We start from the raw sequence: 25,926 nt of genomic DNA, 5'->3' as shown, positions 1-25,926 counted from the left end.
CACTCCCCCAGACTGGTACCTTCACACTCCCTCAGACTGACACCATCACACTCTCTCAGACTGACGCCATCTCACTGCCCCAGACTGACACCATCACATTCCCGCAGACCGACTACAGCACATTCCCCTAAACTGATACCATCACACTCCCTCAGACTGACATCAGCACACTCCCTCAGACTGACATCAGCACACTCCCTCAGACTGACTACAGCACACACCCTCAGACTAACATCAGAACAATCCCCTAAACTGACACACAGCACATTCCCCTAGACTGACACGCAGCATGCTCCCTCAGACTGACTATAGCACACACCCCTAGATCGACACCAGCACACTCCCCTAGACTGACACACAGCATGCTCCCTCAGACTGACTACAGCACACTCTCTCAGACTGATATTAGCACATTCCCCTTGACTGGCACACAGCACACTCCCTCAGACTAACACCATCACACTCCCCTAGACTGACTCAATCACACTCCCCTAGACTGACACAAGCACACTCCCTCAGACTCACTCCAACACTCTCCCTCAGACTAGCACCATCACAGTTCCCCAGACTGACTACATCACAGTTACTCGGGTTTTCATCAGCATATTCCCCCGAATGACTATTACACAGTCCCCTAAACTGACTACAGCACATTGTCCCAGACTGACAACAGCAGCTCACACCCTCAGACTGTCACAATCACAGTCCCCCAGACTCTCCCCAAAGTAACAACAGCGCACTCCCCAGACTAACGCCAGCTCATTGCCCAGATGGACTGTAGCAACCCCCGGAACTAACATAGAGCATACTCCCGGATTATCTGCAACACACTCCCTAGAATGACTGGAGCCAGTTTAGCAGACTGACTGTCATAAATCCCCCTGGATTAACTGCAGCACATTTCCACATTGACTGAAGTCTGGTCTCCAAGACTGACTGAGGTGTTTGTGTCTGACTGTTACAAATACCCCCACTAACTAACAGGAGCACAGCCTTGGCCAATTTCCTTCTACCTTTACAAAGCTCTGCAGTAAAATGCATTCAGCCATAAGCAGGCCTTTGCAATGTGCAATAAGCCTTGCCCTTGTGCTGTGAGCTACCTACTTTTGCTGTGTGCCATTTGGACTTGCAGATGGCCAAGGAGACAGGACATGTCACCTGTACTTGGAGAAGTGACAGCATAAGTAACTGTCAGCATTATTTTAAGCTGGGTCGCTATAAGAGCACAGCAGCAACTACTTTCTATGATGGTGGATGAAGAAGTGCAACTCTCCAAATATATACCTGCTGCTTGCCATCAACTTTCTGAAGTATTGAGTTTCTCAACTGAAGTGAATTGTGACGGTGAAATTAATTCCAGCCAGTCATGGTATTAATGCCATCAAATACAATCAGATTGTCCTCTCACCAAGTGTTGGCAAGATAGGTAACCTGGCATCTGAGCAGGGCAAAGTGAATTTCTGAAGTTTATCTCGGCAATAAGAATCTGATTTTTGCCTGTCACCTAATTGACATCACCCGTCCGCCATTCTCATGGCCATGACAGGGACCCAATGTGGTTATTTTTCCATTAGTATGGGTTTTCTCTGTTGAATGAGCATGTCAGCTTGGTACACTGTATAAGCTGTTGCTCACAATGAAAATTGCTGCACCCCTTCCATCCTCTTAAAGTATAGGAAGCTCCAGAGCCTGTATGGTCCTGAGAGATGAAGAAAAACCACTTACTCATCCAATTTGTCACTGACAAGATATGGTTTAATTGCATGTTAGCACAAATTAAGGCTAACACTGACATAATATCATTGTTGCAGAGACTTTGAGGAAGCCAAGATGTTAGGACTCGCTCCATGAAGATCCCTACCTGTTCTGCCCAAAAGTCCATATGACATCACTGTAATGGATGGGTTATTTTATTCAGTCACAGGAGGTGAGCATCAGTGACCAGGCCAGCATTCATTTCCCATTCCCCCATCTCCCAGATGGTAGTGAAAAGTTAACCACATTTCTGTGGGGCTGCAGTCACATGTAGGCCAGACCATCTAAGGACATTTGTCCACCATATGTTTTATTCCTAACAACTGATGATGGCTTCATGGCCATCATTAGACTCTTAGTTCCAGACATTTATTGAATTGAAATTCTACCAGCTGCCTGGGCAGGTTCAAGCGCAGGTCCCCAGATTATTATCTCAATCTCTTTAGATTAATATACTGGCAATAATACAATAGGCCATTGCTTATGGCACTCTTCAATATTAACTCTTTCAGACTCATTTATAACATTCTTCAGATTGCAGTTCTTTAGACGAAGTATTCCTTTTTAAACAGTGTAGACCACAGAGGGACAAACGGCTCTGCTTCTGATGATGTTCCATTGATTCCTGCTGGATTTGTATAGATGTTATATGGCAGAATCTGTTATACCCTTTCTCTTTATGATTAAATACACAGTCAAGCCTCACACATGAATGAAGGTCAGTCAGATGAGATGCTGACAATTAACGACAAACCGTGTTCAGGAAGTTAGGTTTCACTTGTTTGTAGGGATGTGGGCATCACTGGCCAGGGCAGCGTTAACTGTCCTTGAGATGGTGGTAGTGGATTACTATGAACTACTTGGGTTGGTGGGGTACACTCACAATAATGTCAAGAAGGGAATTCTAGGATGTTGACTCGACAAATGGTGAAATATTTCCAAAGCATAGTTTCCCCATGTAGTCCCTAGTTCTGTTCACAGGCCCCTTCAAACAACATTCTCACACAATAGGTTCATCGGTGAGATTTTGTCCCTCAGGGCAGGGCATGTGACAGGTCCTGAGTTAGAACAATGATTGAACTCTCTACTGTTTGTATTAATCTGAGCCAATTGAGGGGTCTAGCTAATTGAGCACCCCCAAAGAGAGTTCAAAACACAAGGTAGAAACATTTCCATCCACCTTCAGCCAGACATGCCAATTGAATATTCTATCTCAGCTTCTCTCTGCAGTCTCCCACATCATAAACATCAGTCTGCAATCAATTACATCCATTTCACAGGATATCAGGAAAAGACTGGAAACCTTGGCTGTAGCAAAGGCAATGTGTCTTCATAACATCCTGGAGGTAGCACTGGAGATTTAAATGCGAAAACTAGTCACTCTTCTAGAGAAGCTCTTCCACTACATTCCTGTTATGAATCTGGTAAGTGTCTGAAGTAGAGTCAGAGATTTGGGACAGGTCCATGGTTCTGGTTACTTCCTCAGGAAATGATGAATTAAAATCCAGTGTAACTCATGGGCAACTACAGAACTGAAGTCCCAGTTGCATACACTATACCCGAACCTCACCCCCAACTCATCACTTGGCAGCTCAACTATGCCTCTAATCACCAATTGACTGGTCCCAAGTACTCCCCAATCACCCACCAATGCCATAACTTCCTGACTGTCCCCCTCATAATCGCTTGTGCCACCCCCCATGATTGTACTCTGACCCATTCCAACCAACTAACCACCCCAACCACCTGGTGACATCCTTGGTTATTGCCAAACCCTCTTAAATGCAACCCCTACCACTGACTCAACCTGTACTACTTGTCCTGACTTTACATACCCCTGATCACCCAACTATCACCTGGATCTGACCTGAGTGATCCCTACCTTGAGTGCCCTTACAAACCTTTCTACCTCTGACCCATCTGCCTACCTCAGTCATCTACTACCTGCCACCGGACACACCTTTCTCTCTATCAGCTCATCAGCCAAATATCTGATGTATCTTTCACTTTACCTGGGTGCCACTCTACCCACTTACTTCACTCGCTGTACTGACCTTCCCATGTGGCCCACTAACCCTTCCACTATCCCCATCAGTCATTCACTAACATTCACACTGGATGTTACCTCACAGCAGCGAGGGCTTAAGGGGTGGAGTGTTGATGTCCAATCTTCAATCTGACACCATAGTGTTCTTCATGGTCTGCTGAACTCTTCATTTCTGGGCTTGCTGGTGTCCAAAGACATGGAAATGCAGAGAAGCATTGGAGCATTCATGTGGAAGAGCAGTATGACAAGGATCATCATTTTGTCAAACAATCAAGCAATAAAAATACAAGTAGTTAAGTAAAACACAAGGCACTTGAGCCATTTGACTGGACTGCAGGATAGATTCTTTCATCCATGGACAAATAAGACTATATTCAATTTTATTACATGCACTCAGTACACCACTTTTTTTAAGGTATTTTGGTTGTTGGAGGTGATTTCCTCAAATTCCAGGAGCAGCAATCACGGTTTGATTTGCTGTTGCATTGTTTTGGAACTTTGGAGAAAAAAAAGTCAAAACAATGGCACTTTTAAAATGGAGAGGAACAGACAAAAGCACATGGTGAGGTCAGTTCAGGAGAGAGAGAGAGAGAAAGAAACCCACATTGCTAACTGACACAGCAGTGAACCTGCACAATTACTGCCTTTGCTGTTGAATTCATGTATCGCTGGACATCGGAGTGCATCGGGGAAGTTTAACAAACAATGAAATTCACAACTGATCTTGGAGGAACCTGTTTGGGAGAAGTTACAGCACAGAGACAGATAAGTGAATAGTTTTAAGTGTGGCCTTGGAACCTTGCTGTAAGTCTGCAGTAGTGAGTAATATGGGTTTTCCTTGATTGCATGTTTTATTGAGATATGTTTCTTGATTAAACCAAAAAATATAAGCCATAAATATTAAGTTAGCCTGAAGCAGTGTTTTGTGGAGGAAAAAGACAGTGCTATTTTCTGGGTCTGCAGATTGGAAGAAGCAAAAATGGCCCTCAGTAAAGTGATATGCTTTTCTTGTCAGATGTGGGGGTTTAGGGAGAGTTTAGGGGTCACTGAGGATTATATCTGCAATAAATGCCATTGGTTGCAAATCCTTTCAGATCGAATGGATCGGTTGGAGTGACAGTTAGAGTCAATGAGGAATTAAAAAGAACAAGGAGTGTGATAGATGGCAGTTATAGGAAAAGAAGAAAGTCGCAGATACAGTCACATAGATGGGATAACTCCAGGAAAGGTAAGAGAGGTAGGCAGCTAGTGCAGAAGTCTTCTGTGGCTATACCCATTTCAAACAAGTATGCTGTTTTAGAAAGTGAAGGGGTGATAGATTCTCAGGGGAGTAAAGCACATACAGCTAAGTTGCTGGTATTGAGACTGGTTTGATTGGGGTACCTTGGGTTCCAAGAGATCGATTGTGTTAGGGAACTCTCTAGTCTGAGGTACAAACAGATGTTTTTGTGGCCAGCAGCGAAAAATCAGAATGGTGTGTTGCCTCCCTGGTGCCAGCATCAAGGATGTCTCAGAGAGATTGCAGAATGTTCTCAAGGGGGAGAGGGCCCAGCAGGAGGTCATTCTATACATTGGAACCAATGACATAGGAAGGGAAAAGGTTGAGATTCTGAAGGGAGAATAAAGAGAGCTAGGCAGGAATTTAAAAAGGAAGTCCTCGAGAGTAGTAATATTTGGATTACTTCTGGTGCTACGAGCTAGTGAGGGTAGGAATAAAAGGATGGAGCAGATGAATGCATGGCTGAGAAGCAGAGGCAAGGGAGAAGGATTCACATTTTTGGATCATTGGAATCTCTTCTGGGGTAGATGTGACCTGTACAAGAAGGACAGATTGCACTTGAATTAGAAGAGGGCTAATATACTGGCAGGGACATTTGATAGAGCTGCTCGGAAGAATTTAAACTAGTAAGGTGGCAAAGGAGTGGGACCCAGGGAAATAGTGAGAGAAGAGATCAATCTGAGCCTGGTACAGTTGAGAAAAGAAGTGAGTCAAACAGTCAGGGAAGGCAGGGAAAAAGCAGAGAACAAGTTAGGACTGATAAATTAAAATGCATTTATTTCAATGCAAGAGGCCTAACAGGGAAGGCAGATGACCTCAGGGCATGGTTAGGAACATGGAATTGGGATATCATAGCAATTACAGAAGCATGGCTCAGCAATGGACAGGACTGGCAGCTTAATGTTCCAGAATACAAATACCACAAGAAGGACAGAAAGGGAGGCAAGAGAGGAGGGGGAGTGGCGTTTTTGATAAGGGATAGCATTACAGCTGTACTGAGGGAGTATATTCCCAGAAATACATCCAGGGAAGTTATTTGAGTGGAACTGAGAAATAAGAAAAGGATGATCACCTCACTGGGATTGTATTATAGACCCTTAAATGTCAGAGTGAAATTGACAAACAAATTTGTAAGGCGACCTCAGTTTTCTGTAAGAATAATAGGATGGTTATGGTAGAGGATTTTAACTTTCCGAACACAAACTAGGACTGCCATAGTGTTAATGGTTTAGATGGAGATAATTTGTTAAGTGTGTACAAGAAATGTTTCTGATTCAGTATGTGGATGTACCTACTAGAGAATGTGCAAAACTTGATGTACTCTTGGGAAATAATACAGGTCAGGTGACTGAGGGGGAGCACTTTGGGGCCAGTGACCATAATTCTATAAGTTTTAAAATTGTATTGGCAGAGGATAGAGCAGATCTAAAAGTTGACATTCAAAATTGGAGAAAGTCCAATTTTGATGATATTAGGCAAGAACTTTCAAAAGCTGATTGGGCGCAGATGTTCGCAGGTACAGGGACGGCTGGAAAATGGGAAGCCTTCAGAAATGAGATAAAGAGAATCCAGAGAAAGTATATTCCTGTTAGGCTGAAAGAAAAGGCTGGTAGGTATAGGGAATACTGGTGACTAAAGAAATTGAGGGCTTGGTTAAGAAAAAGAAGGAAGCATATGTCAGGTATAGACAGGATAGATCGAGTGAATCATTAGAAGAGTATAAAGGAAGTAGGAGTATTCTTTAGAGGGAAATCAGGAGGGCAAAAAGGGGACATGAGATAGCTTTGGCAAATAGAGTTAAGGAGAATCCAAAGGGTTTTTATAAATACATTAAGGACAGTGGTGCCACTGTTTAAGAAGGATGGTAAGGACAAGCCAGGGAACTATAGACCAGTGAGCCTGACCTCAGTGGTGGGCAAGTTGTTGGAGGGAATCCTGTGGGATGTACATGTACTTGGAAAGGCAAGGACTGATTAGGGAAAGTCAACATGGCTTTGTGCGTGGGAAATCATGTCTCACAAAAATTGATTGAATTTTTTGAAGAAGTAACAAAGAGGATTGATGAGGGCGGAGTGGTGGACATGACCTATATGGACTTCAGTAAGGTGTTCAACAAGGTTCCCCATAGGAAACTGGTTAGCAAGGTTAGATATGGAATACAGGGAGAACTAGCCATTTGGATACAGAACTGGCTCAAAGATAGAAGGTGGTGGTGGAGGTTTGTTTTTCAGACGGGAGGCCTGTGACCAGTGGAGTTCCACAAGGATCAATGTTGGGTCCACTACTTTCGTTATTTATATAAATGATTTGGATGAGAGCATAAGAGGAATAGTTAGTAAGTTTGCAGATGATACCAAAATTGGGGGTGTGGTGGACAGTGAAGAAAGTTACCTCAGATTACAACAGGATCTTCATCAGATGGGCCAATGAGCTGAGAAGTGGCAGATGGAGTTTAATTTGGATAATGCAGGGTACTGCATTTTGGGAAAGCAAATCTTAGCAGGACTTATACAGTTAATGGTAACATCCTAGCAAGTGTTGCTGAACAAAGAGGCTTTGGTGTGCAGGTTCATATCTTCTTGAAAGTAGAGTGACAGGTAGAATGGATAGTGAAGAAGGCCTTTGGTATGCTTTCCTTTATTGGTCAGAGTACTGAGTACAGGAGCTGGGAGGTCATGTTCGGGCAATGCAGGACATTCGTTAGGCCACTTTTGGAATATTGCATGCAATTTTGGTCTCCTTCCTATCGGAGAAATGTTGTGAAACTTGAAACGATTCAAAAAAGATTTACAAGGATGTTGCCAGGGTTAGAGGATCTGAGCTACTGGGAGAGGCTGAACAGGCTGTGATTGTATTCTCTGGAGCATCGGAGGCTGAGGGGTGACTTTATGGAGGTTTACAAAATTATGAGGAGCATGCATATGGTAAATAGACAAGACCTTTTACCTAGAGTGGGGGAGTCCAGAACTAGAGGGCATAGGTTTGGGGTGAGAGGTGAAAGATATAAAAGAGACCAAAGGGGCAGCTTTTCCACGCAGACGATGGTGTGTGTGTGGAATGAGCTGCAGACAAAGTGGTGGAGGCGAGTACATTTGCAACATCTAAAAGGCATCTGGATAGGTCTGTGAATCGGGATATGGACTGGGTGCTGGCAAGTGAGATTAGATTGGGTTGGGATATCTGGTCAGTGTGGACAAGTTGGACTGAAGGGTCTGTTTCTGTGCTGTACATCTCTCTGACTATGACTCTACAACTGTCCCCTGCATATTTTGGGAATGTGTTTTCCTACTGCCCCTGCGAATTTTTGGAGTGAAGACGGCCTCTGGTCCTATGTATTTGGGCATTGGCATAATGGGAAATGAGACAAATATATAAGAGGAAGGAATAGGAGGAGATATTAATCTGATGAATTAAGTTGGAAGAATGCTTATGTGGGCCAGAAACATTGTCACAGACATTTTCACTTATATTGGGTATTTCTTTCCTGTAAATGGGTATTCTATTTAAAAAATCATATCATCACTCCTTCCCTCAACCATGAATGTGCCATTAACCATCGTCTGAGTAAAGAAGTAAGCACCAGCTAAATGCTGCTTTATTTTTTTCTCTCAATGCTCCCTTTCAGCTATGACTCTAAATTCTACTGGCAAAACCTCTTTTTTATATTTCAGTTTGGAAAGGGACATATAACATCTTACTAAACCTGCACAGCGACAAGCCTAACTGACCTGTTCAGCATGAAAACATGGACTCAAGTCAACATTTATTGGAAGTAAAGGTGCCATAATCCTTCTGGGCCAGACCATAAGTCTGCTCTCTCATGAGAAAGACAACTTTCTAATAGTTTAACCTGAGGGTCACCAAGCCTCAGGTAAAGAGGGAAGTTGAGAAGGAGAGTCCTTCATGGAAAACTCAGCTGGCTGCAGGAATTGCACCCATTTTGTTGGCATAATACATTGCAAACCAGATGTTGTGTTAACTGAGCCAACTAACACCCTCCACCCTTTATACTAAGAGCAAGATACAAGTGAAAACACCACAACAGCTGATCCTGCTGCTTCCACATTACAGTCTTTCAGAGACAATTTACTAGGGAGTTTTAGACAAGTATACCCACAAAAGATGCCAGGCAGAAGGATTGTTTTGGAGTAATAAACAAACAGAATGCTGGTCAGGGCATAACATTTTTTTTCAAAGTGAGGGGAGTTACAAACCAAGGAATCAATAAAAGATATCTTGCTGCATTTGTGTACACTCAGGAAATCGAAAGAGGGGGCCTGTTTTTAAAAGGATGCTGGACAATTTATCATGGTGGGGACAGGTGAACAGAGCTTGGGATTTTTAAACAGAGGTCAGCATTTCTACGAGAATGCAGCATAATATACAGCCATAGTGTGAGGCATTCACTCGTGTTATGAAGTTAATAAAAAATACCGGTTTTGTAGTTTGGTGTATTTGTTAGTAATCATGTAAAGTTTAGTCAATATTGATTTTAATTTGTTTGTTCCAGTAAAGGTTTTAAAATGTGAAGTCTTCTCATCAATGATTTTCATCAGTCTCTTGGAAAATTCATAACTCTTTATAAAATATATTGTTATCAAAGCACCGTGAATAACTAAGGACAACATCAGCAAGCAGTTTATTTTATTGTAATAAAGTCCAGAATTAACAGGTAAACCTATTTCTCCCTAACAATTCGTTTTCTCTGGGTTGACAATTTTGCACTCATTGTCTTGCTCATCTTAAGCCCAATCTAAGGGACAGTAATACAAAAGATCAGGGTCTGCTCCAACCCCTGCTGTGTGGAGAATGTTATCGCACCACAGACAGAATGCATAACTTCTTTCAGTCAGCTGTGAGGATTGTGCCATGAGAGTACTTTATTCCAATGAACCAGAAGGAGTTCTTGCTGCACATTAAGTCCTTCAAAGCTGATCTCATTTCTTTTTCACTTCCTAAAGCTTTAAATATTCATTTGCCCTTTGAGTAATTTGTGCAATGGTCTCCATGTCATCACTCTGGTCACGAAACTTAGAACCCCGGAACTTTTAAAGGTCACCTATTTATTTACCAATTAACCAACTTTTATGTCAGCAAGATGTATTGGCATGGTAAGCTATGCTCAAATCAAAATCAGCTAAAAATTGAAAAGTACAACCAGCACTGCCCATGAGTATATTACATAAGCACATTTTTGGCAAATCAATTAATAATGAGTGCATTTAGCAGGCATGGCACCAATTCAACAAGAACCTTCATGGTTCTTGTATCCTCCTGGACCACTGTTCCAGATTGCTTCAATGTCAGAAAATAATCCATATATGTGAGAGAGAATTTCATCGATTGCATCATGAGGATTTTTCCAGTTGGGTGAATGAAGAAAAGTCAGCCATGAGCTCATCCAATCAAACAGACTACTCCCATCTTATGGTGCCACTGACCAAGTTGATTGGCCATTGGCTTTGTAAGCTCAGCAGCACTTGGTTCAAGCAGTGGCCAATAGCTGTAACTGCAGACAGTTCCCAAGCAATAGGATGTGATGGAGCCCAGACTGATAGGTAAATTGGGTCTTGCTGGACCAAGCTTGCAGATCCCAGCGAAGAGAGTGTCAGAGTTGGGGTACCTGGTTTCTGAGGCCAGGTAGTGGATTAGAGATGGTATACCTTCATCACGAAACATCTCCAATGGGCACTGTGGTCCCCGAAAAGGTGGTTCCCACACTCCCACACATCTGTCAAGGCAGTACCAGTTGCCACATGCCCACTTTACCTGGGCCTTCACCTGTTGTGGGTACACTGATAGTGCAGTTGGAATGAAGCGCTCAATTGACCCATTAAAGCTCTGAACAGGCCCAAAGACAAACTGGCTGATGGATGTATCCCCACTTCACAGTGGCTCAGCGGTTAGACTGCTGCCACACAGCACCAGGGAACTCCGTTTGATTCCATCCTCAGGCAACTGTCATGTGGAGTTTGCACATTTTCGCTGTGTCTGCATAGTTTCCTCCCACAGTCCAAAGATTAGGTTAGGTTTTAGATTAGGTTCCATATAGTGTGGAAACAGGCCCTTCAGCTCAACAAGTCCACACCAACCCTCAGAAGAGTAATCCACCCAAACCCATTTCCCTCTGGCTAATGCACCTAACACTAGGGGCAATTTAGCATGGCCTATTCACCTGACCTGCACATCTTTGGACTGTGAGAGGAAACTGGAGCACCCGGGGGAAACCCACGCAGACACGGAGAGAATGTGCAAACTCCACACAGACAGTCGCCCAAGGCTGGAATCGAACCTGGGTCCCTGACACTGTGAGGCAGCAGTGCTAACCACTGAGCAAGATAAGCAGGTTATGTGGATTGGCCGTGCTAAATTGCCCATAATGTGGGCCGGGTCAGAGTGGGATGCTCTTTGGAAGGTTGTTGTGGACTGAATGGTCTTTTGGGATTCTATGATATACAGCCTAAGTCATATAATCCTATTCCCAAGAGCTGAGGTTCAATTTTTTAAAAATCAGTTTTATAGCCCAGGTTCTTTTGGTGTTGAGAGTGCCTTTTGATTGCAAACATATTGGGAGAACAGATTGCTGGGCTGTTCAAGCCTGACGCCTCAATGTATGATGATAGGAATCTGAGCCTTCATATCAACAAACTGAGGTTTCATGGCCATAGTTTGAGTTTTCATAGCATTACCAGCACTTTGAGCAATGTCAGCTTGTCCTACTGTTGAAATTGAGACCTTAGCACTCAGCCGCAGCACGCACAGTTAAATCTGTTTTCTCCTCAGAAATGGCAACCATTTCCACAATCTCAAATATGACCCCAAGCTAAGCATAAAACCCTTTGCCATATTGCTCCTCCTTGGTATTGACTTCACACTTCCTGAAAAGAATGCCAGTTCACCACATATTTCATGATGCATGCCTATCAATCTTTTTCTGTGCTCCCTCTGTCAAAGATCTGATATTGAGTTCTCTGCAACATAAAAGTTGTTGGATCTTCGCCTTTCCTTTATCCTTGCTACAGATATGATGCTTCAATGTTTACAAATCCTGCCTCTATACCACTCATAACATTATGAACAGTGCCTGCATCTGGGTTAATGGTTTTGAATGAGACCAAATGACCATGTTTCATTATCATCAATCTCTCCTGTTTTTCACATTTTTACACCACTGGCCAGCTGGCCATTCTCCAGTATCTGAAAGATGAAAGCCACAACTGTAGGGTTGCAATGAGGGAAAAGAGAAAAGCATAAGATGCATGTTTACATCATCTCCAGCTTATAAAGCTGAAGAGATTGTGAGCTGTGAGAAGGAAGGTTACATTTGATTGTGCTATCATTTTTGATGGTTTCCATCCTATCACTGGCCAATCACTGGCCATCCAGTGATGACAAGCAGTATTTCCTCCATTCAAGTAAGGAGTTGCATCTGAACTGGGTCATGCCAGCGTTTGCAGTTGGCCAGGGGTTATAAGCCACCTTTCCCTACAAAGGACAGTGAACTGTGATGAAATGTGCTTGAAAGATGGTTAAAAAGCTGACAATGGGTGCAAGCTGTGAAATATTCAAATCTTGCTGCAGATCCAAATGTCGAGGCCATAGAGAAAGCTGTGAGTATGAGGTATGATTCTGGATCAGTGGTGCTGGAAGAGCACAGCAGTTCAGGCAGCATCCAACGAGCAACGAAATTGACATTTCAGGCAAAAGCCCTTCGTCAGGAATAAAGGCAGAGAGACTGAAGTATGGAGAGATAAGCTTGGGGAGGTTGGGGTGGGGAGAGAGTAGCATAGAGTACAATGGGTGAGTGGGGGAGGAGATGAAGGTGATAGGTCAGGGAGGAGAGGGTGGAGTGGATAGGTGGAAGAGGAGCTAGGCAGGTAGGACAAGTCCGGACAAGTCATGGGTACAGTGCTGAGCTGGAAGTTTGAAACAAGTATGAGGTGGGGGAAGGGGAAATGAGGAAGCTGTTGAAGTCCACATTGATGCCCTGGAGTTGAAGTGTTCCGAGGTGGAAGATGAGGTGTTCTTCCTCCAGGCGTCTGGTTGGGAGGGAGCGGTGGTGAAGGAGGCCCAGGACCTCCATGTCCTCAGCAGAATGGGAGGGGGAGTTGAAACGTTGGGCCACGGGGCGGTGTGGTTGATTGGTGGGGGTGACTCAGAGATGTTCCCTAAAGCACTCTGCTAGGAGGCGGCCAGTCTCCCCAATGTAGAGGAGACCACATCGGGAGCAACGGATACAATAAATGATATTAGTGGATATGAAGGTAAAACTTTGATGGATGTGGAAGGCTCCTTTAGGGCCTTGGATAGAGGTGAGGGAGGAAGTGTGGGCACAGGTTTTACAGTTCCTGCGGTGGCAGGGGAAAGTGCCAGGATGGGAGGGTGGGTCATGGTGGGGGGGGGCGTGGACCTGACCAGGTAGTCAAGGACGGAGCGGTCTTTGCGGAAGGCAGAAAGGGGTGGGGAGGGAAATATATCCCTGGTGGTGGGGTCTTTTTGGAGGTGGCGGAAATGTCGGCAGATGATTTGGTTTATGCGAAGGTTTGTAGGGTGGAAGGTAAGCACCAGGGGCGTTCTGTCCTTGTTACGGTTGGAGGGGTGGGGTCTGAGGGTGGAGGTGCAGGATGTGGACGAGATGCGTTGGAGGGCATCTTTAACCACGTGGGAAGGGAAATTGCAGTCTCTAAAGAAGGAGGCGATCTGGTGTGTTCTATGGTGGAACTGGTCCTCCTGGGAGCAGATACGGTGAAGGCGGAGGAATTGGGATGGTATTTTTGCAAGAGATAGGGTGGGAAGAGGTGTAATCCAGGTAGCAGTGGGAGTCGGTGGGTTTGTAAAAAATGTCAGTGTCAAGTCGGTCTTCATTAATGGAGATGGAGAGGTCCAGGAAGGGGAGAGAGGTGTCAGAGATGGTCCACGTAAATTTAAGGCCAGGGTGGAATGTGTTGGTGAAGTTGAAGAATTGCTCAACCTCCTCGCGGGAGCACGAGGTGGCGCCAATGCAGTCATCAATGTAGCGGAGGAAGATGTGGGGAGTGGTGCCGGTGTAATTACGGAAGATCAACTGTTCTACATAGCCAACAAAGAGACAGGCATAGCTGGGGCCCATACGTGTGCCCATGGCTACCCCTTTGGTCCGGCGGAAGTGGGAGGATTCAAAGGAGAAATTGTTAAGGGTGAGGACAAGTTCGGCCAAACTAATGAGAGTGTCGGTGGAAGGGTACTGTTGGGAAGTCTGGAGAGGAAAAAATGGAGGGCTTGGAGGCCCTGGTCATGGCGGATGGAGGTGTAGAGGGATTGGATATCCATGATGAAGATGAGGCGTTGGGGGCCGGGGAAACGGAAGTCTTGGAAGAGGTGGAGGGCGTGGGTTGTGTCTCAAATGTATGTGGGGAGTTCCTGGACTAGGGGGGATAGGACAGTGTTGAGGTAGGTAGAGATGAGTTCAGTGGGGCAGGAGCATGCTGAGACAATGGGTCGGCCGGGGTGGTCAGGCTTGTGGATCTTGGGAAGGAGGTAGAACCGGGCAGTGCAGGGTTCCCGGACTATGAGGTTGGATGAGATATGAGTCATGCCTGATAAAAAATTATTGTAGGTAAGCGAAAAAGGGATTGGATTGCAAAGTTCACTTTTATTTATTTATGGGATGTGGATGGTGCTGGCTGGCCAGTATTTATTGTCTATCCCCTTGAGAAAGTGCTGATGAGCTGCCTTCTTGACCCATTGCAGTCCACCTGCTGTGGGGTTGACCCACAATGCTGTTAGGGAGGGAATTCTAGGATTTTGATCCTATGGCAGTGAAGGAACAGCAATATATTTCCAAGTCAGGATGCAGAGGAACTTGAAGGCGGTGATGTTCCCAATTATCTGCCATCTTTGTCCTTCTAGATAGAAGGGATTGTGGGTTTGGAAGGAGCTATCTGAGGACCTATGGTGAATTTCCTGCCCAGGCGGAAGGTGAGATGTTGTTCCTCCAGTTTACACTATGGATGGTTTTGGCAATGGAGGAAGCCAAGGATGGTCATGTCGAAAAAGGAGTGGTTGGGGAAATTGCAATGCTTGGTGACTGGGATGTTCTCCCAGTCTCCACCCATTTCAGTCGCCACCCATTTCAATCCCCCTAAACAATCCCTTTCTCCCATGACCATCCTTGGCCTCCTCCATTGCCACAACAAACCACAGCACAAATCAGAGGAACAACACCTCATCTTCTGCCTGGGCTGCCTACAGCCCGGAGGTCTCAACATTGAGTTCTCCAATTTCAAATAACCTCCCTCCCCATCCCCCAACTCCCTTCCTAACCCCGCCCCCTCCCTTCCACTGCTCCCTGCCACCAACTGGATTCATTCTTCCCACTGACCAACTATCCTCTACCTGTCTTCACCCTGGCCCCGCCACCCCCTTTATCCGCAGCTCCCACCACACCGACCCCCAGTCCTGAAGAAGGGTTTCACCTGAAACCTCTCCACCCCCTGATGCTGCCTGGCCTGCTGTGTTCTTACAACCTCCTGTCTGTCTATTTTGGATTCCAGCATCTGCAGTTTTTTTTGTCTCTGACTAGTCTGTGAGACAACTCTCCCAGTTTTGGCACTAGCCCCCAGATGTTAGTGAGGAGGATTCTGCAGGGTCAACTGCGTTTTTTTTGCCATTGTCTTCTCCGGTGCCTCAGTCGATGCCAGGTGATCCATCCAGTTTTATTTCTTTGAAACTTTGTAGCAATTCATACGACTGAATGGCTTGCTCGGCCAATTCAGAGGGCAATTGAGAGTCAACCACATTACTATGGGTCTGGAGTCACATGTAGGCCAGATCAGGTGAAGATGGATAATTTCCTTCCCTGGACGTCATTAGTGAATCAGATGGGTTTTCTGACAATCAACAATTATTTCATGGTCATCAGTAGATTCCTAATTCCAGATTTTCTTGTTCCTATATTGAATTTTAGAATGCATTCATAGAACTTGACAGTCATTGAGTGTTTTTAGGCACTATATCCAGGTCCTGAGACCAGAACAGGTATTTGCTCCCACTGCATTCATGATTATGTCTGGAGTTCCTCTCTCTTCCCCTTGATGAGAGAGAACCTTTCAATTCTTGTCCACCTTCTGCATCTCCAGCCCTTCAGTCCTCCATGTGAAAATGTTCTGTACCTTGTTGTGCCATATCTACACTTTCTTCGATACTTTCAGCACCTACTGACATCAGAGTACACCTCCCATTTCTGAGGGACAGACTGGATATAAGTAAAGCAAGAGTCAAAAAGTGAGGTGCTGGAAAAGCACAGCCAATCAGGCAGCATTTGAGAAGCAGGAGAGTTGACATTTCAAGCTTAAGCTCTTCATCAGGATTGAGCTTATGCTTGGAATGTTGCCTCTCCTGCTCCTCAGATACTGCCTGAAAGGCTGTTCTTTTCCAGCACTACACTTTTTGACTCTGATCTCCAGCATTTGCTGTTCTCAGTTTCTCCCTATAAGTAAAGCAAGCTTGTTATAAGTGAAGCTAAACTTGCTCCAACTTAGGCCCCCTGCTAAGGCACACATTTACTCAATAGAGAATTTAGCACTGGGCTGCATGCTTCTATCATTTAAATTAATGGCACTAAGTTTGCGCACTGCCTGTGTTGGAAAAACAGACCTGAATTAATCACAAATCACGTGTATCTATTTTTGGGCCACATCCATTTTTCTCCCATAAAGTCCCAAACTGAAACAATATACTATATTAATCAAAAGAAACTACTGATATATTGTAAACTCTTAAGACTATGAATTCCACATCATAAGCAAAGTATTATAATTTGACAACATGTTCTGGAACTCATTGTTACTGAATGCAGCAAGAATGACCTCACGGGGCATTGGTTCAAAAAGCTAAAATTATAAACAAGAGATTTGACACTGAGACACAAGTAAAGATAATTTATCTAACATGTTATTGATTGTCATTCCTGAGGCAAATTTAGCCATTGCATACCAAATAAGTGAACTAAATCTATTGCAATTAATATTGTTGCAAACTCTTCAAGTGTACTCTATGTATTCTGTGACTTTGAGGAGTTGGATCTGTTTATTTTGTGTGAAGTGGGGATAGTTTAGCTGGTGTACAATGATTCATATTGGAAAGTCCATTGTACATGCCATGGAACTGGCCCTTCCAATGTTTGTGATAAAATGAAAATCTGTACAATAGCCAGACTGATATCACCACTTAAAATGAGCATTGAAACTTAAAATCACCCCCAGGATTTGCCTGGGATACACAAAATTGAATTGCATTTTAATTATACTGAAAAGGGTTTTGTAGCTATTACCCGCACTGATTTTTCTGAAAAGAAAGGTTAATTATGAGAAGTTTTGATTATGAAAATGAATTGTCCTAAACTTTCAAGAATTCCAAAGATCCATAACATAGCAATATGTCAACATGAAAACATCATCTATTGACCTTGCATTCTTGTGAAATTAGTTTTAAACAAAAAAATTAATGCCAACAATAACCTATGTCTAATATGTCATTAATTAATGGAAAAATATTCTCAGACAATGTTCTTGTATTGCAAGAATTATATGTATGTGAAACATCAGAAATGAAAATTCCATTGTGTCAGCACTTCTCTGTAACCAAGTGGTGGCTGTTTTCTTTAAAACAGCTGCTTGATAATATTATTACAATGAAATCCCTTCTCATTTTTGTCCTAAGAAATGTGGTCCTTCCTGTTTTATTTCCCCTTTTTTGTTTTGCACTGACAGCAACGAGAAGACAATAATCTGGATATAAAATACACTTTTTACAATGTATTTCCTTTTTTGAATTTGTCAGAAAACATCTGAAGATTTTAACACTCTGAGTCTTTAGACAAGGAGTTCAGCAAATACTACAACTCTAATATATGGAGATTTTTCTTTATGAAATATCCTGAAGTAAAAACAACACTTCACAGTACACAGAAATTTAGGAGTAGCTATTATTTATTTTCTTCCACAAGATTTCTAATCTCTTTCTGACTCATGGAATGGTTACCATTGACACAACAGCTAAATCAGAATCGCATCACATGATTCATAATAAATATAAATTTACTAAATTAGTCTGTCAAGATTTCTTTTGTCTGAGGATTTGTTTCTATTATTCATGGTGTATCAAAAGTAGTATTAACTTTCTTCAGTATGGAAAATAGGGCCAAACAAGAGGTTTGCTGGTGTGTAAAAATAAACACTGACATATTGAGGATCCTGGATGAGAAATACAGTGAAGTTGAGTGCCGTGTGCTCTGTCATAGGCAGCGCAATGATGTGGAGAACAATCTGTTCTGGAGACATATATGTCCTTGTTGCCTACTGGTTCTGTTTCTGCTCCCTACAGTTGTGTAATACCGTGCAACATAGAGAGAAGAATGTCAGTGATGGTGCTGCATTTTGTTTGAGTGCCTTCCATAGCTGAACAACCAGAAGTACAGTCTGTTCTGCAATAACACAGTAGCTGCATTCTCGTGCATCCTCGGGTTATAGAAAATTGAGTAATAAAAATAACAGAGCCTATGGGAAAAACAGGGTTGAGGCAAACCACCAATAATATCAGTGAACTTCAAAACAAAAATAGTAGTTAGTCTAAAACAAACAATGGCACAGTCTATGAAAATGTTAAACTCATATATTTTAATGAAATAATTCAATAAATTTAACACTTTAAGGGGTTTCTGAGTTTGCTGAGTTACATTACTGTATTAAGATGGGGCTAACGGTCATCATCAGCATCATCATTATTTTCAGGTGAATTCTGGATGCAGGTTACAATGAAAGAAAATATTTAGTCTAGAAGTGGATGGCTGTGGCTCATTGTCCTCAGACTGTTTTTTGGGGGTTGGCTTAAAAAAGACATTGAGTTTTTGCTGCTTCCATCTTTCTTCTTTTATGAAGAAGCTATTCATAGAAATGCGAGATAAGAACAGCTATCCTGCTGCACTCTGTATTGCAGCTATTGTCTTGTAAAAGTTGCAACTGCTTCTCAACTTCCCTCAGAATAAAAGTTTCAAGAGAAGTGGGAAGTTCTCATGGTGCAGCATTCTGGACCTCAACATCTTCATCTCAAGCTTCAATTTTCCCTGCAGCAACAAGGTGTTGTAGATCAGTCTCCACTTTTTCAAATCCAACTTGCTTCGCAAGAGCAACACAATGTTCTTTGAATGTTGGAAGCTCCTCTGATGGTTCAATGCTTTTAAAATCATGAAGAAAATCTGGGAGAAGCTTCAGCCAAACTGCATGCAAGCAGTCCTCAGTGACACCACCCCAGGCCTCCACAATGGTGTCAATAGCAGTCTTAATGTAAAAGCTCTTCCAAAACTGAAAATCATTGACCTGATTATCTCCCTTATTAGCTTCAATAAGCTTCTTAAATGTGTGCCTTAAATAATAAGCTTTAAAAGCTGCTATTGCACCCTGGTCCATGGGTTGAATGAGACAGTTTGTGTTTGGAGGTAGAAATAGCACTTTGATGTTTTCAGAAAACTCACTAATGGTGGACGGATGGCTTGGTGCATTGGCCAGAATGAGGAAAATCTTCAAATCCAAATCTCTTCTCTTGCAATAATTTCTTAAAACATCTTTGAAAACCTCAACAATAAGTTCAGAAAAGATTTACCCCGTCATCCAACCACTTTCGCTTGACCTGAAGTGAACACCTAGAGTGGACCTAAGGTAACCAGGGATGGAATCACGCAATCGCTAATGGGCATTTGTGTTTTTAAAATATCATTCCCAATTCTCCATTCACATTAAAGCCAAACCATATTGATGAAACATGCATTATAGGACAATGATCTGCATATAGAGGCAGTAAGTGTTAGGCTTAAGGCTGACAGCATTGGTCAGTAATTGAGGAAAGCCTAGGTGTTAGGCATGAATCCTGAGTACCAGGGAGTGATGCTGTGTGAATAATGGGAAGTATGATGTATTGAACAATGTAGAAGCCATCGGAGTGATGGGTAGGAACTGTCATTCTAACATGTAATCAAAGACCTTGCCCTATCATATGAGCTGATTAGAAATTTAGTTGCAGTAGTGTTAGGTCCTCAGGGCTAGACACTGAGCCCTCAAGCCAGTGAGTCTTGACTTGGTGGTGGGCAAGTTGTTGGAGGGAATAATGAGGGACAGGATGTACATGTATTTGGAAAGGCAAGGACCGATTCAGGATAATCAACATGGCTTTGTGCGTGGGAAATCATGTCTTACAAACTTGTTTGAGTTTTTTGAAGAAGTAACAAAGAGGATTCATGAGGGCAGAGCATTAGATGTGATCTATACGGACTTCAGTAAGGCATTCGACAAGGTTCCCTATGGGAGACTGATTAGCAAGGTTAGATCTCATAGAATACAGGGAGAACTAACCATTTGGATACAGAACTGGCTCAAAGGTAGAAAACAGAGGGTAGTGGTGGAGGGTTGTTTTTCAGACTGGAGGCCTGTGACCAGTGGAGTGCCACAAGGATCGGTGCTGGACCCTCTACTTTTTGTCATTTACATAAATGATTTGGATGCGAGCATAAGAGGTACAGTTAGTAAGTTTGCAGATGACACCAAATTGGAGGTGTAGTGGACAGCAAAGAGGGTTACCTCAGATTACAACTGGATCTGGAACAGATGGGCCAACGGGCTGAGAAGTGGCAGATGGAGTTTAATTCAGATAAATGCGAGGTGCTGCATTCTGGGAAAGCAAATCTTAGCAGGGCTTATACACATAATGGTAAGGTCCTAGGGAGTGTTGCTGAACAAAGAGACCTTGGAGTGCAGGTTCATAGCTCCTTGAAAGTGGAGTCGCAGGTAGATAGGATAGTGAAGAAGGCATTTGGTATGCTTTCCTTTATTGGTCAGAGTATTGTGTACAGGAGTTGGGAGGTTATGTTGCGGCTGTACAGGACATTAGTTAGGCAACTCTTGGAACATTGCGCACAATTCTGATCTCCTTCCTATCGGAAAGATGTTGTGAAACTTGAAAGGGTTCAGAAAAGATTTACAAGAATGTTGCCAGGGTTGGAGGATTTGAGCTATAGGGAGAGGCTGAACAGACTGGGACTGTTTTCCCTGGAGCATCGGAGGCTGAGGGGTGACCTTATAGAGGTTTACAAAATTATGAGGAACATGGACAGGATAAATAGGCAAAGTCTTTTCCCTGGGGTTGGGGAGTCCAGAACTAGAGGGCGTAGGTTTAGGGTGAGGGGGGAAAGATATAAAAGAGACCTATGGGGCAACATTTTCATGCAGAGAGTGGTATGTGTATGGAATGAACTGCCAGAGGAAGTGGTGGAGGCTGGTACAATTGCAACATTTAAGAGGCATTTGGATGGGTATATCAGTAGGAAGGGTTTGGAGGGAAATGGGCCAGGTGCTGGCAGGTGGGACTAGATTGGGTTGGGATATCTGATCGGCATGGACGGTTTGGACCGAAGGGTCTGTTTCCATGCTGTACATCTCTATGACTCTATGACTCTATCCAGCTAACAATGCAATTTGATTCCAGATGCTCCCAGCCACCTTCTTACCCTCAAATCAGCTTTGGACAGATGTCCTTCCCATCCGTTCAGTACGGCAGGTTAAAATGGTTATCTCCAGAGCAGGTAAATAACCTGGATAATTTGAATTAGTAGATCGATTGGCCCTGATGGATGGGATTAAAATTATTCCATCCTATCACTTCTGTCTTGTTGTAAATGAAAAAATAACAGCATAACTTTAATCCTTAAATTATTTAAAAGGCTATCAGTCGCTGTTTGAAATGTACAATGTGAGTCAGATTATTATAACACATTTAGTAAGTTCTGTTGTTTCAACAATACTTCCCAATTCTTTAGGGTTGTCTAATAGTGGTTCTGAAAATCTGCTGAGGTTTACTTTTTTTGGAAACTCCTTGCAAGAGATTGAAAGTTAAATCTTTCCAGATACAATTCTTCTGGTTGTCTTAAAGCCTGAGGTATTTTATTAGGGGAAGTACAGTCAAGTCATTCCACAGAAGTGTGACTCTTGTTACAAGTAACGTTTTCTCATTTTCACCACAGAGGAAGCTTCCATTTACTGTTCACAATCTGAACCCTGACTTTTTCCACTGAGTGTCATGTACCAATATTCCTGGATTTACCAAAAGCCTGTAAAATTTCATTGCATAAATTATCACTTCAGGGGTAATATTGGCTATGAATAATAAATAGAAGAAAGTGAGGACTGCAGATGCTGGAGATCAGAGCTGAAAAATGTGTTGCTGGAAAAGCGCAGCAGGTCAGGCAGCATCCAAGGAGCAGGAGAATCGACGTTTCAGGCATAAGCCCTTCTTCAGGAATGAGGAGGGTGTGCCAAGCAGGCTAAGGTAAAAGATAGGGACTTGGGGGAGGGGCGTTAGGAATGCAATAGGTGGAAGGGGTTTAAGGTGAGGGTGATAGGCCAGAGAGGGGGTGGGGGCGGAGAGGCCGGGAAGAAGATTGCAGGTCAAGAAGACGGTACTGAGTCCGAGGGTTGGGACTGAGGTAAGGTGAGGGGGGGGAAAATGAGGAAACTGGAGAAATGTGAGTTTATCCCTTGTGGTTGGAGGGTTCCTAGGTGGAAGATGAGGCACTCTTCCTCCAGGCATTGTGCTGCCGTGGTCTGGCGATGGAGGAGGCCAAGGACCTACATGTCCTTTGTGGAGTGGGAGGGGGAGTTAAAGTGTTCAGCCACAGGGCTGGGACACCCGCACCAACCAACCCAACTGCCCTGTGGCTGAACACTTTAACACCCCCTCCCACTCTGCCAAGGACATGCTGGTCCTTGGCCTCCTCCATCACCAGACCATGGCAACATGACGCCTGGAGGAAGATTGCCTCATCTTTCGCATAGGAACCCTCCAATCACAAGGGATGAATGCAGATTTCTCCAGCTTCCTCATTTCCTGTCCCCCCACCTTTTCTCAGTCCCAACCCTCAGACTCAGAACTGCCTTCTTGACCTGCAATCTTCTTCCTGACCTCTCCGCCCCCACCCCTCTCCAGCCTATCACCCTCACCTTAACCTCCTTCCGCCTATCGCATTCCCACCACCCCTCCTCCCTACCTTTTATCTTATAAATAACAAATGTATATTTTTAACAAATATTCAGGAATAGAAATGTTTACAGAATAGAACACTGTAGGCAAGATCTCATGACAAATTACAGTGGGATAATAGAACCTGAGGAGCCATATCAGACTATTCAGAATGAGAGGAATAAAATACATAAATGAGCAGATTATAGAGAGGTGACAATTGGAGGCATTTAGGAAGGTGATTGAAGTGGCTTGAGTACTTGTTGAAATAATAAAGGATAAAGTTCAAAGAAAATTAGAGCCCATGTAAAATTAAGTCACACCATATTGGGTCAATGCTGAGCATCAATGCAGTCAATAAACATAGTAGATTATTGAGCTATAATAGGAGAACAGGAGGGGAAATCAAGCTAGACTACACTTTGGCCAGAGTATAGTTTGATTCCAGGTCTGTCCACTAATATGCATTGGAGAGATTCAAATACCAGAGACAGGCAGCAAGGTACATGAATGAACCCTCATATAGAAATTCTCTTGTCTATGGAAAGACAAGATAAAATAGGGGTTAGTGTGGTACAGTGAGATTCATGTAAATTATGATTATGTAACTAGTTACAAAACTCTGTCTTCAGTCAGAGAAAATAAATTAGTCTAGAAAAAGCATTTGAAGGAAGAATTCTTAGAAATTACACCTACACTACTATGTATGGGAATCATAGAACCCTGAAAATGTGTTGCTGGTTAAAGCGCAGCAGGTCAGCCAGCATCCAAGGAACAGGAAATTCGACGTTTCGGGCAAAAGCCCTTCATCAGGAATGAGGAATGTGTGTCCAGCAGGCTAAGATAAAAGGTAGGGAGGCGGGACTTGGGGGAGGGGCGATGGAGATGTGATAGGTGGAAGGAGGTCAAGGTGAGGGCGATAGGCCAGAGTGGGGTGGGGGCGGAGAGGTCAGGAAGAAAATTGCAGGTTAGGAGGGCGGTGCTGAGTTCGAGGGAATCGACTGAGACAAGGTGGGGGGAGGGGAAATGAGGAAACTGGAGAAATCTGAGTTCATCCCTTGTGGTTGGAGGGTTCCCAGACACTTTAACTCCCCCTCCCACTCCACCAAGGACATGCAGGTCCTTGGACTCTTCCATCGCCAGAACATAACAACACGACGGTTGGAGGAAGAGCGCCTCATCTTCCGCCTGGGAACCCTCCAACCACAAGGGATGAACTCAGATTTCTCCAGTTTCCTCATTTCCCCTCCCCCCACCTTGTCTCAGTCGATTCCCTCGAACTCAGCACCGCCCTCCTAACCTGCAATTTTCTTCCTGACCTCTCCGCCCCCACCCCACTCCGGCCTATCACCCTCACCTTGACCTCCTTCCACCTATCACATCTCCATCACCCCTCCCCCAAGTCCTTCCTCCCTACCTTTTATCTTAGCCTGCTGGACACACTTTCCTCATTCCTGATGAAGGGTTTTTGCCCGAAATGTCGAATTTCCTATTCCTTGGATGCTGCGCTTTAACCAGCAACACATTTTCAGCTCTGATCTCCAGCATCTGCAGACCTCACTTTTTAATCATAGAACCCTACAGTGTGGAGGCAGGCCATTCAGTCCATCACGTTTGCCCTCCCCTCTGAAGAACATCCCACCCAGACCCCACCCCCTTATCCTATCCACATAATCCTGCATTTCCCATTGCTAATCCACTGAACCTACATATTCCTTGGCACCATGGGCAATTTATCATAGTCAATCCATCTAACCTGTCTATCTTTGGACTACGGAAGGAAACTGGAGTACCCAGAGGGGATCCATGCAGACGCAGGGAGAACGCGCAAACTACACACTGTCACCCAAGACTGGAATCGAACCCAGGTCCCTGGCGCTGTGAGGCAACATTGCTAACCACTGAACCACTGTGCTGCCCAGTTGTAACTAAGTGATCGTCACAATATTTAAGAAGTTGAAAAGCTTTCCTTAGAAATAAGGAGCAAGAGGCTTCAGCAATGGTACATGTGCAGATACCCAAGACCAGAGTTACTCCAGGCTTTAACTTCAACATTCAGGAAGATATGTTGGCTTAAAGCTCAGGATAAAACACAGGGTTAACTAGTGAGGGAAACGTCTCCAGAGTCAGAATCCGAAGCTAAAAGAGGGTCCAACTGAAAAATAAAGACTATGAAGGTTGGCTAAGTCCTAGGAAGACCTTGAGAAAAGACCTGGAAAATGGAAGACTTTGAAAGCAGGAAAAAGACCTTAAAAGATTTTGAATACAGGGCTGCAGAGCCTGAAGGTTCTGAAGGGCAGGATAAAGAACCTTAAAAGATTTGTAGTCTCGTCACCAATCCAGGTAACTCTGGAAACGAAAAGCACAAGATTTAAACACATCAATGGTACAAAGGAAAAGTCTAAGTACTGCCCCAGGCCAGTCAGATGTGATGGTAAATTAGGATGGCAACGCAACTTCAACAATTTAGTAATAGTTACCATAGTTCCAGAAGACCATCAGGCTGCATACTCATTAGACAAAGACACTGGTGCTGAGTTTAGCTTGAAGGTCACCATATCTCAGGTGAGGTTGACCTTCATGCTGACCTTAGCTAGTGTGGGAATTATACCTGTCCTGTTGGCATCACTCAACATCACAAACCAACTATCCAGCCAATCGATGCCCCCTCAACATGTTAAGAATACAGAAGGCTCACAATGACAGCAAACTGGAAGTTCTGGATTCAGTAGTTCAATACTATAAAAGCATTTCAGGCTTACACATGAAGGAAACATCATTATCCAGTCAGCATATTTTTATA

The sequence above is a fragment of the Hemiscyllium ocellatum genome, chromosome 10 (genome assembly GCF_020745735.1).
Source record: "Hemiscyllium ocellatum isolate sHemOce1 chromosome 10, sHemOce1.pat.X.cur, whole genome shotgun sequence".
Taxonomy (NCBI): domain Eukaryota; kingdom Metazoa; phylum Chordata; class Chondrichthyes; order Orectolobiformes; family Hemiscylliidae; genus Hemiscyllium; species Hemiscyllium ocellatum.
Note: the sequence above shows the minus strand (reverse complement) of the source record.